The sequence below is a fragment of the Otolemur garnettii genome, unplaced genomic scaffold, assembly GCF_000181295.1.
Source record: "Otolemur garnettii isolate 467f Iridium unplaced genomic scaffold, OtoGar3 scaffold00031, whole genome shotgun sequence".
NCBI classification, from domain to species: domain Eukaryota; kingdom Metazoa; phylum Chordata; class Mammalia; order Primates; family Galagidae; genus Otolemur; species Otolemur garnettii.
The window spans coordinates 2,143,892-2,154,513 of NW_003852426.1; the positions used below are offsets into that span (position 1 = coordinate 2,143,892).

At 47.5% G+C, this 10,622-nt stretch overlaps 2 pseudogenes; one reads left to right on the forward strand and one right to left on the reverse strand.

Moving 5' to 3' along the window:
* The window catches only part of LOC100955318, a 315,223-nt pseudogene that overhangs the window by 274,590 nt on the left and 30,011 nt on the right, over positions 1 to 10,622 (forward strand).
* LOC111725063 lies at positions 5,515 to 7,506 on the reverse strand (annotated as a pseudogene).

The window sequence follows — 10,622 nt, forward strand, 5'->3', positions numbered from 1 at the left end:
CCCTGATGAGAGGGATCGAATCTAAATATAAAAATACACACAAAGGAGAGGAACTGAGGCCAGGATTGACCTGCCATGCTCAGCCCTTGACCTCCTTGGGTTTAGAAAACAGCGCAGCCTAAAGGTATGTGAGGCTCTGACCTGGAGAAGCACCTGCCCCTTAAAGAACAGGGACAAGTCACAGCACCAGGAGGGACCCAGGCAAATAGGCAAGAAGTGACAGAAGCAGGAACTTTACTGAGCACAGTGAGGCTGCTCCCCACTCAGCACTTGTCTCCTCTCCCCTGCCCTTCCCCCCTCTGCCCAGTACATACTCAGACTCCAAGGAGAGAGTCTAACCTCCATCTTTTCTTAATACTTGATAGTATTTTACCGCTTGTTCAAGGAAAGGAAATGAGAACAATAACTAATAGAGCAGGATGGCTCTAGGGTGAGTAAGTAACAAGGGAAACACTGTAACCATTTCATTTTGTTTGTTTGTATGTGTGTTGTTGTTTTGTTTTGGGGCAGAATTGTGTGTGCATGTGTGTGTGTTTTGAGACAGAGTCTCACTATGTTGCCCTCACAGTAGGGTGACGTGGCATCACAGTTCACGGCAACCTCCAACTTTTGGGCTTAAGCGAGTCTCCTTGCCTCAGCCTCCCAAGTAGCTGGGACCACAGGGGCTGGCCACAATGCCCAGCTATTTTTTGTTGCATTTGCCATTGTTGTTAACCTGCTAGCCTAGGTGTATGTGGCTGGCATAGTAACCAAGTGGCCGGGTGCCAAGCCACTGTAACCATTTCATTCCCAGAAAAGGCAAGTTGATCTAGAGAAAGGGACCCTCAGCCTGGACATTGGGTATATGTGAAGGAGGTTCTGGGGGATCATGGAGTGCGCCCATCTTCCCACACCCTCCCACAGGTTCTGCAGGAAGGAGACAGACTCACCAGCTGAGCAGCTAGGGGAAGAGAAGTTAGGGGACACAGACAGGAGAACAATTCTTGTCTCCCTGGTCCACACAAGGCAGCTCTCAAGCTATGGAGAAAATGACAGTGACCAGATTCAGGTCAGCCACTCTCTGTCTTGGTACCCTGAGCACCACAGACAGCCCATCCCCAACCCCAATCCAAAAATCTCAAAAGCCGCTGGACCCCAAGCTGCCCCCCACTGTCTCCCCCGTGCTGGCATCGGCCCCGAGCATCATATTTCAAGAAGGTGTGAGCAGTACGTCAGCCTCTGGGACCCTGTCACCTCCTGGAGAATAACAGTAAAGAGGCCCAGACAGAGCCCACAGGAGGAGATGGTATTTTTTTTTTTCACTTTTAAAATTAGTTTTATTTATCAGTGATTACCAAAGTCACATGAAAATGCTTTTGAGTTATTTTCTGTTTTCTTGATAAAATATTTGATGTAAACACCTTTTAAAAAGACAATTAATTTGAGCTCTTCTCAATATTTTGGCAGTGAACTATCATGTGCATATGACATACATAGGTACACGGACAGACGGACAGACAGAAGCTTCATTTGTCAGCTCTCAAACATATATTTGTTATTTATATTCTTTACCTTTTAATTATCTAATTTAGTAGTTTTTCTAGGTTTTAGTTATCTTTTTTTTTCAGATTTTACTAATATACCTCTTATTTTAATTTTTTTTTTTTTTTTTAGACAGAGTCTCACTACATCACCCTTGGTAGAGTGCCATGGCGTTATAGTTCACAGCAACCTCAAACTCCCGGGCTTAAGCGATTCTCTAGGAGGCAGTATTGAAAGCAGGATCACGGACAGGAGAAGCACAGGACTGAGGGTCCCACCCCTCTCTGTTCCAGGGTTGGAAGGATGGGCTTCCCTTTCTGTGCTGGTATTTACAGAGTAGACCAATCTCAAGTCAGGCCCTGACTGCACCCAGCTTCCCAAAATCCTCGTGACACTGACATTTCCTCCTATGTCTGGATGTCTCTGGACTTTAGTCCCAGGGCAGAAGGAGACCTTCTGGCAAAAATAGCAGGATCAGGTCTGGGACTGACCTACCCCAAACCCTTAGTGCCCTAAGACCCAGTGCCTCAGCCTCCAGGATGGGGCCTTGGCCTTTTGGTCCCCTCCCTTGTTCCTACCGCTGCTGCTTCTGCAGGAGGAAGCTGCTCACGCCAGGAACTGCCCCTGAGTCTCACAGGTCCAAGAAAAGCAGCTCCTGGGGCCTTAGGTCCAGGAAGGAGAGAGGCTCCAGAGAGGAGAAGAGGGAAGCAATGGATCATAAGAAAAGAGGGAAAAGGAGGAGAGAGGGAAGAGCCAGGGAGGAGTGAGAAATGAGAAGGTTGCTATTAGAGGTTGTGTGTCTGTCTGTGTCTAGAGCACACAGGAGTTTCTAGGGCCCTGTTGGAGAAGAGCTAATGGCACTTTCTAAAGGCCCCAGCCTAGGGAGTTAGTTCTAGGATCCCACTCCCTATGCTAGGACCTTATGGCCATATCCCAGGCTGGCCTGTGGTCCCAGCTCTCCTCTCACTGAGTGTCTGCCTCTTCATTGCCTACAAAAGTGATACTGTCCGACCAGGTTCATTGCTGCCGTTCAAGAAGAAGCCGATACACTGAGACAGGAAAGAGAAAGAGTTCAATATCACAGGCCACCATATGAAGAGATGTGAGGAATTTATCTTGGGGGCCAACATTTTTAAAGATAGTTTGGACAGCAAAAGGCTAGGGAATTGGTTCTCCTGATTGGCTGCAGATGAACTCAGAGGGTTGGGGAGGAGAAATTGTCCGCTTACACTGAGTCAGTACACAGATTGCAAGACAATTTGAGTTGGTTCCTTGATATGGGTCAGTGGACTGGTTGGATCAGATGGTCCACTGGAATGCAGAGTCTGAAAGATACCTCAAAGACCAGCCTTAGGTTTCACAAAGGTGGTGTGATCTATGGGAGCAATGAAGAAAGCTAAACATCTTTATGACCATCAGCTATGTGACTCCTGAGCAGTAAGCAAATGCAGGAAAGTGAGTAAGGGAACAATGGTTGGTTATACAGGGTGTCCATAAAGTTCGTGTGCAATTTCAATAGTGTGCCATTTTAAATTGCACACGCACTTTATCGACACCCTTATACATGAGTATATACTTATTAACTATGCCTATACCTTTGCAGAGTTTAGGCCCCTACCACAGTTCTTATTTGTGCTCTCTTATTAACTTTATCAAGGGCAGTTTCAATAGGAGGAGCCACTGTACAAGGGCCAGGGGCCATGAGGTCAGGAGCAGAGAGCTGGCCCCTCTTCTGTCAGGCAAGTAGATGGCGTTCTTGGAGGATTTGTGCAAGACATAGCTTGGGTCTGAAGATAGTTACGGTTACAAGGAACTCAGCAATGAGCCTGGCCCAAGCATCTGACCTCTTCCTCTGGATCCCAAGGGCCACCCTATTCCTGTTCCCCCCTTCCCTACTCAGAGGTCACCCTTCAGTCTCTAGTGACAGGCAGGAGCTCAAACCAGCCAAGTTCCCCAGCAGTGTCATTGCAGGCTGGGAGCTATCCTGTCCTGGATTCTGCCCTGGGCCTAGAACCCAGCTTTCCTGTGGGAGAAGGCTGCTCCACGAGCGCGCTGTGTCTTGGATCCACACTGCACTCTCCTCTCAGTTCTCTCCATGTGGACTCCTCCACCTCCTAAGATGAGTTCACAAAAATCTCCCCTCTCCCAAAGGGGAAAAAAAAAAAAAAGCAGGCATTGCCTATGGCTCAAAGGAGTAGGGCACTGGCCCCACATACCAGAGGTGGCAGGTTCAAACCTGGCCCCAGCCAAAAAAAATCTCCCCTCTGTGCCCCCAAGCAACACAGTCAAGTCCTGGGAGTGAGAGATCCACCCTGTGGGCCTGTCTCCAAGCCCCCCAGGTTCAATCCCTGACCATACCAGGGAGAAGAGTCCTGGTCCCCAGTTGCTTGTGGAGTGTTCAAGCAGGCTTGATGTCCCTTTGCTGTGAGGTGTGCCTTGCTCTGCTGGATGAGCAGGTGATCAGCAGGAGAGAGGGCAGGAGGGTAGGGAGCTCACAGACCAAGCACCCTTTCGTCTGCTGCAGGTCTTTAGGAGGAATGGTGTGAGCCCCACTCCCTGTGGAAGCCTAGATGTGGTGGGGAACACCTACACCAACAGAGGGGAAACAGCTGCTTCCGAGAATCTCAGCCCAATCATCCCTCTTGGCAGCAGGGGGAGCTGGGGTGGGGTGGGGCCGGTGGAGAGGAGCAGAGTCTGAATGATGGACAGATGGCACTCTGGTCATCTCTGTCCCTTTCTCTAAAATCTCTGGTAAGTTCCAGAATGTCCAAACTCAGATCCTTAGGACTCACCAGACCCTGTTGCTCCCACAGTTTGGGCCAGGGTGGAAGAATGTTTGTGTGGGAACAAAGGAGGTGAAAACTAAGAGGCTAAATCTCCTTGGGAGAGGACAAAGGCACACAGTGGGCGGAGAAGCAACATGGTGCTGGCCTGTCTCAGCTCAGATCTGTGGGGACAGGAAGCGGTACCAAGGGGACTGGCAACCTGGTGCTTTGTCCTCAAGAACCTCCCCATCCACTAGCAGCAGCAGCTTTTGGACTCATGGGGATAGAAATGTTCTGGAGTAGTTCAGAAGCCTGCTGACTGCCAGAGGGGTGAGGGAAGGAGACCCAACACCCCCACCTACCGTTACTTTGGGTTCCAAGCCTCTCAGGGGTTCACCTCTGCCGATACAGACATACCATGCTCCTTCTTGTTCTGCTCCACAACTTCTTCCAAGAGAATCTCTGGTAGGTTCTGGCAATTTTCCCTCAGAATTACACCTGATCTATGTCTTTTTTTTTTTTAACTGATGCAAAATATTTATTCCAACTTAGTTATTTTATGCAATAGTTTTCCCCTTTAACAAACTAGTGATAACCACATCTTTTATAAATCTATAAATAATGTTATCAAAATAATCTTAATCTTTGAAATCTCATAAAAATTTATATTTTACAAATCCACTCTGAATATCCAGGCTGCAAGAATACCACATTACCTATATCCAAAGTTTTTACAGCTGTACCCAAGAGGAAAAAGAAAAAAAAAACCCACATAAGCTTGGTTAAGGGGTAAAGTTACCCAAGTAGCCAAAAGTAAACAAAATATCCAAATTATTAGCAATAAGTTAATACAATTATAACTTCAACAGTCACTTTGTCATTTACAATGATTGCTTGAGGTCAGGGGTGAGTGCCCCAAGGGCTGGGAGTAGAAGCTGTTGCCTCAGACCAGCGTTCTCTTCTCCGCACTGCCAGCTTCCATCCGCGCATTGCCCCATATATACTGTGTGTGTGTGTATTTTAAAAATCTTTCCCACCTCACAAACTTCTCTTCTAAGCAGATAACAGAAAAGAATACAAAAGCTAAACAAGCCATCACTCTCTTTGGGATCTGATTATCTCCCTTGTGCATGAAGTATTAAACAACATAAAGGAAAAGAACAATTTCTTGTGTATACTCCCTAAACAGAGTTTACTGGGTCAGATTTTACTATGAGCATTTAAATGCCTACTTCCAGGCATTGTCACCTGATGTTTCACTGCTACTGGTTTCTGTATCTGAATCCTCAACGCTGTTTTACAAGGAGAACAGGCTGGAACTGGGGCTCTGCAGGAAGCCATTCTTTCCAAAGTCATTTCTTCTCTGCTGCTCTGTCTTCATGTGGAATTCTTTGAGCTCATCCTCTGTGAGGGGGAGGCAATTCTCATCATTTCCAGGATATTCCTGTCATCCCACTGCTTTCAATAACCTGTGCTCTGCTTCCAGAGAGTGTGAGAGAACCTCCCCTTCTTCCAGTATGGGGAGAGCGAGACCATTCTGATGACAGCCTTCCTCTCCATTTTGCTTTGGTTCAGGTGTGCTGTCATCCTCCAAATCCTCCAGCTTATCACCGTCTCTGTTCTCCCAGAAATCTCTGTTGCGGCCATCCTTCAGAGTCTTCAGGAATTCACTCTTCAGGAATTCACTCAGTGGTTCGACGACGGTTCAACTTGGTCAGATGAGAGGAGCTGATCTCAATTGGAGGGGTGATGCTAGAAGGACTCTCTTTGGGAGAACTCAGAACTGCACCAGCAGCCAGCAGCACTGGTTAGTGACAGAGATTGGACTGATAGAAGCACACTCCTGGCTAGAGGAAAGGGATCCTGATTTGTGTTCCATTCTGTTCGCTTTCCATGCACTGGCTGAAGGAGGTGGTACAGGCTTAGGAGCCAGGTTCTTATACACACTTGGAACTGTGGATGACAATTTGTTCCCATATGCGTGGTGAGATCCTGGCCAGGTAAATGCAGCAGAGAAGATAGCAGCAGGATTCTCTCTGGAAACTTTTTTGATAACTAGCAACCTGGAGGGTTGCTTGGCACTAGGTGGGTTTTCCCACACTCTGGATGGAGTCCCAAAAGATCTGCATGGCTGATTCTGTTTGCCAGCTTCTGGATTCAAAGAAGAAAAGTCACTGTTACTGTTCTCAGAGCTAACTAGTCGGTGACCCAGAGGCAAGCACTGCAGACGAGATGAATAATCTGAAAAGGGAGACTGAGGCTCGCTCGGGCACTCACTAACTACCTATCTTTATTGATCCTCTTATATACTCTAAAACATCTGATAAAAGTTTAAAATATCAAGCAGTTAAGAAAGCAAAGTAAGATCACGGAAACTGCCATAAAGATTCCAATTGAGTATAATTACTGCTGAGCACATATACAATTGATACACATTGAGAACATTTTACTTGGGGCTAAATCACAAAGGCGCTAGGTTGTTTGTTCTCTTAGCCCATTTTCTTAAACTAAGACTAACAATTATTGTGTAAATGAGGAGAAAGGAGCAAAGTACAGCAGCCCAGTGCCTCCGCAGGTGTTTAGCCCCCAGCTACAACCCAGCATGGTCCTCAGGCAAATTTCTTTCTAAGAATGTTTCTGCTTTTCTGCGGGCCCGGAGTTCTCAGAGTAAGGAGTTCCCATCTTGGGGCCAGGTTCCACAGGGAGCACATGAGGCTAAACTGCCATGTCTGAGCGTGGGGGGCTGTGCCCCTTCAGTCATCTTCTTCAAACTGCAAGTTTTCCACCTTGTCTTCTTTCTTTTCTTCCCTAAACTACGTAGGTGGCCTTTCCGGAAAGGAGCAGGCTTTCTGAGACTGGAAGCTGCCATTCCAATAGAGATGGCTCCCTGCGCCACCTCCACTATGCTGGCTCAGGCCAACATGACCTCGGGAAGAGCCATGCCAACCAGACAGGTTACCTGGGATTCCAGCATATGCTCCCTTGGAGACACCAGAGTGCACAGGATCACAGCAGAACAGGGAAGGCTGGTGCCAGGAATCTCCTGTAGTTCATAGGGATCCATTGTTTAAAAAGCCATCAGAGCAATTATTATGTCTACAACGGCTCACTCCCTCAGGATAGGTGCTGTCCACATTTTTCAAAGGTGGCAGTAGGGACTTAGCTGACTGTGGTGTTGAGAAACTTAGAAACAAGCAGGAACAAAATCATGCTGCGCCATTTAGGTCCAGTGTCTCTTTATTCAACAAGATGAGGCATCCACTCTCAAGTCCAGGAGCCCAGAATATAACCTCTATGGTCCTGTTTCCTGACCTCCCTGAGCCTGCCAGCTGGATTTTCCATGAGGTTTTCTTGTTACAAGTGTGCTTAAAGTAACCTAGCCAGCTGCACAACTTAAAATGAAACACAAAGAAGCCAGCCTGGGTGTGGTTCGCTTTCTCAGTCCCCTCAATCGCTCATCTTAAACTACTAACACATTTCCAGAGGAAAGGGGAAGGGGAACATAAAAAGTATTTGTTACATTTAAAAGGGGGGGGAGCTATGTCTACATTCACGTCCTTCAACTTCCTTGAGTGATGGCACTATGGTGATGCTTAATTAGGTGACACATGGACATATGCACAGTGAGTCCAAACGCTGCTCGTAACAAGGTCATAGCTAGAAAGACAGGTGGGCTCAAGTGTGGGCAAGTAATGTCATCAAGGTGATAGATCAACAATATTAAAGTCCTACTATAAAAGGTCCTCTGAGGAATCAACTTCAGTGGTAAAACATCCACACGACAAAGCCCTTAAAATACAAATCTCATTATTCTTACGCACACAACTGCTAAAAATAATGTGCAGATATGTATTTATATTTGTCTTATCCTTCAAAATCTAAGGACACTAGAAATCTTGACTGAAAAAAGAAAAAAAATCAGACAAGAACTTGTTATACTGGGAGGGGCGGAGGTAAGATGGCAGACTGCAGCCAGCTTTCCACAGAGGCTCCCGTCCAGAAGGAGAGTTAAAAGACAGAAGTTTAGCAAGTAAGCCGATAGTTTGGAGCTGAGCCAAGAGAGAAGGTTGAAGAATGCATAACATCCCTGCTGAGGCCAGCTGCCACCCCAAAGATACAAACAAAAGGTACTGACTCCATCACCAAGCGGACAGGGGTCCCCTCCCCCGTGAGAAGGGCTCACAGTAAACTCCATACAAACAAGCAAGCAGAGTCCAAACATCCTCCCATTCCATCCCACAGGAGAGACCCTCTAATAAACTGGACCTCCTACCCATACTAGGGGGTCGTGGCATAAAACTCTATAAAACTGTATATACTCTCTGCCTGCAACTCTGAACTTTCAGCCCTCCCCTCCACTCTCACCCTGAGGTCTGGAAACCTGTCCCCCATGGAATCCAGAATCTTGGGCATTTTCTCGAGAGGTGTGGGCAGGGGAAGGGCCCTTGCTCGGTTGTGCTGATTCCCTGGCACCGGAGTAAGGAAAAGATGGTCAGCAGAGAGGGAACCATTCAGGAGCAGAGGCGGTGCCCCTAGGCCTAGAACAGCAGCAGCAGCAGGAACAATAAAGCTCACACCCCCTGGGGTAGCTACCCCTGACAGACACGCCCTGTTTCTCTGGGCAACCAGAGGAAGCCAGGTGGCAGCTACTGGCCGAGGGATCTGGGACATGAGTAAAGGAGCGCGGGGACTAGAATACGCGGAGCAGCAGGCAGACTTCCAGGGAGGGGCTGTGTCAGAGCTCCCCATTACTGAGGCTGAGACACACCTGCCCCCAAGGGGATCTTAGCTGAGACAAAGGTGGGCAGGCAGAGGCAGGAATTGACAGCTCAGTGTGAGCTCCAACTGCTTGCCACTGCCCAGAACAGAGTTCTGGTTTCTGTCACCTCAAGCAGCATCTGAAAACCAGGACAGAAACAAACTCTGTGAAGTTGTGCTGTTCTGCCAGTAACATCAATCAGGGGCGAGGCTGGAACTGAGTGACCCACCCCGCCTCCACTAAGGTTGTCAGGCCTCACCTCCCCCTGTCGATAGTGGCCGAGTACAGAGACCTGGCTGAGGAGACATGGCAGGCGCAAACCCCCCGGGCATTTGCTCATTGGGGGGAACCAGGTCACAGCCCTAGCCCCACTGGGGTTACCAGTGATTGAGTGTGACAAAGGTGCAAAGTGTGGAAGGAGGCATCAACCTCCCCAGACTAATTTATTTGCTGGGTTGGTCCTTCTGACATCACAGAGCACTGGAGCAAGTCATACCTGAGCTGCCAGCGGACCCCTGCCATCTAGTTGCCAGAGACTCTTTGAACTCCCCCACCTGAGACCAGTGTTGACTGGGACAATTGATCTGGACCTCTTAGACTGGCCCAATCAACCAAGGACTGTCCAAAGTGCTACCCTGGGTGTGTGGTTGTGGGAAGGCGTGATTTTCATTTTCCAATTGTTGTCTGTGGGGGACAGGGTGACTTAATTGCTGGTATTTCTCCACAGCTGAGATTTCAACCCAGAGTAACCGATTTACTAGGGTAGAACAGAGACCAGCTGAAAATAAGACAGAGTGACTTAGCCCCACCAAAACAAGGAAGCCCCCAGTTTCTCAGGCCATAGCACTGAACAGGTCCTTGGTAAAGCTCTAGGAGAAAAGCCAAACGGTGTAAATTAAGCATGGGGCGGAATCAGCAGAGAAACTTTGGCAACACGAATAACCAGAGTAGATCAACCCCCCAAAGAAGGACACGGCAGATGCAACTGAAGACCCCATCCATAAACAGATGGAGATGGGCCCAGGCTGAGACTGTTCTCATCCTCATGGAAGCAGAGAAACTTGCCTTCCTTCCTAGAAGAAAGCACAACTCCTTAGAGGAATTTCACAGCAAAATAAGCCTCAGATGTCAAACCAAAAATTTTGAGAGATTAATGTTGCAGGAAAACAGGGAATTAAAACAGACAGACACTTACAACAATGATATAGAGAGAGGAACCTTTAAATACCAGGAGAACTCAGATGCCTCAAGATATAAAATGCTGAATTCCGGGGAATCGTTTTTTTCCCAAACTCTTTTATACCTTTTCTTTTTCTTCACTTCAATATCAGCTACATAGTAATGGCTACAGATTTAGAAATCAGGGTATTGTTATGAGCTACAGAGTCTTTATTTTGCTTTTCGAGGTTATTTCAGCTCAGTGTAAAGTTTGTTCTCATCTTTAGAGGAGGAGTTCTTCTGCAGCTGCCTACTGCTTTCTCAGGATCACTAAGAAGTATAAGATTATTTCTCCTTTCTCAAAAGTTTGAGAGATTAATGACTATTCAGAGAGAGCCACTACCTGGCCTTGGCAGAAC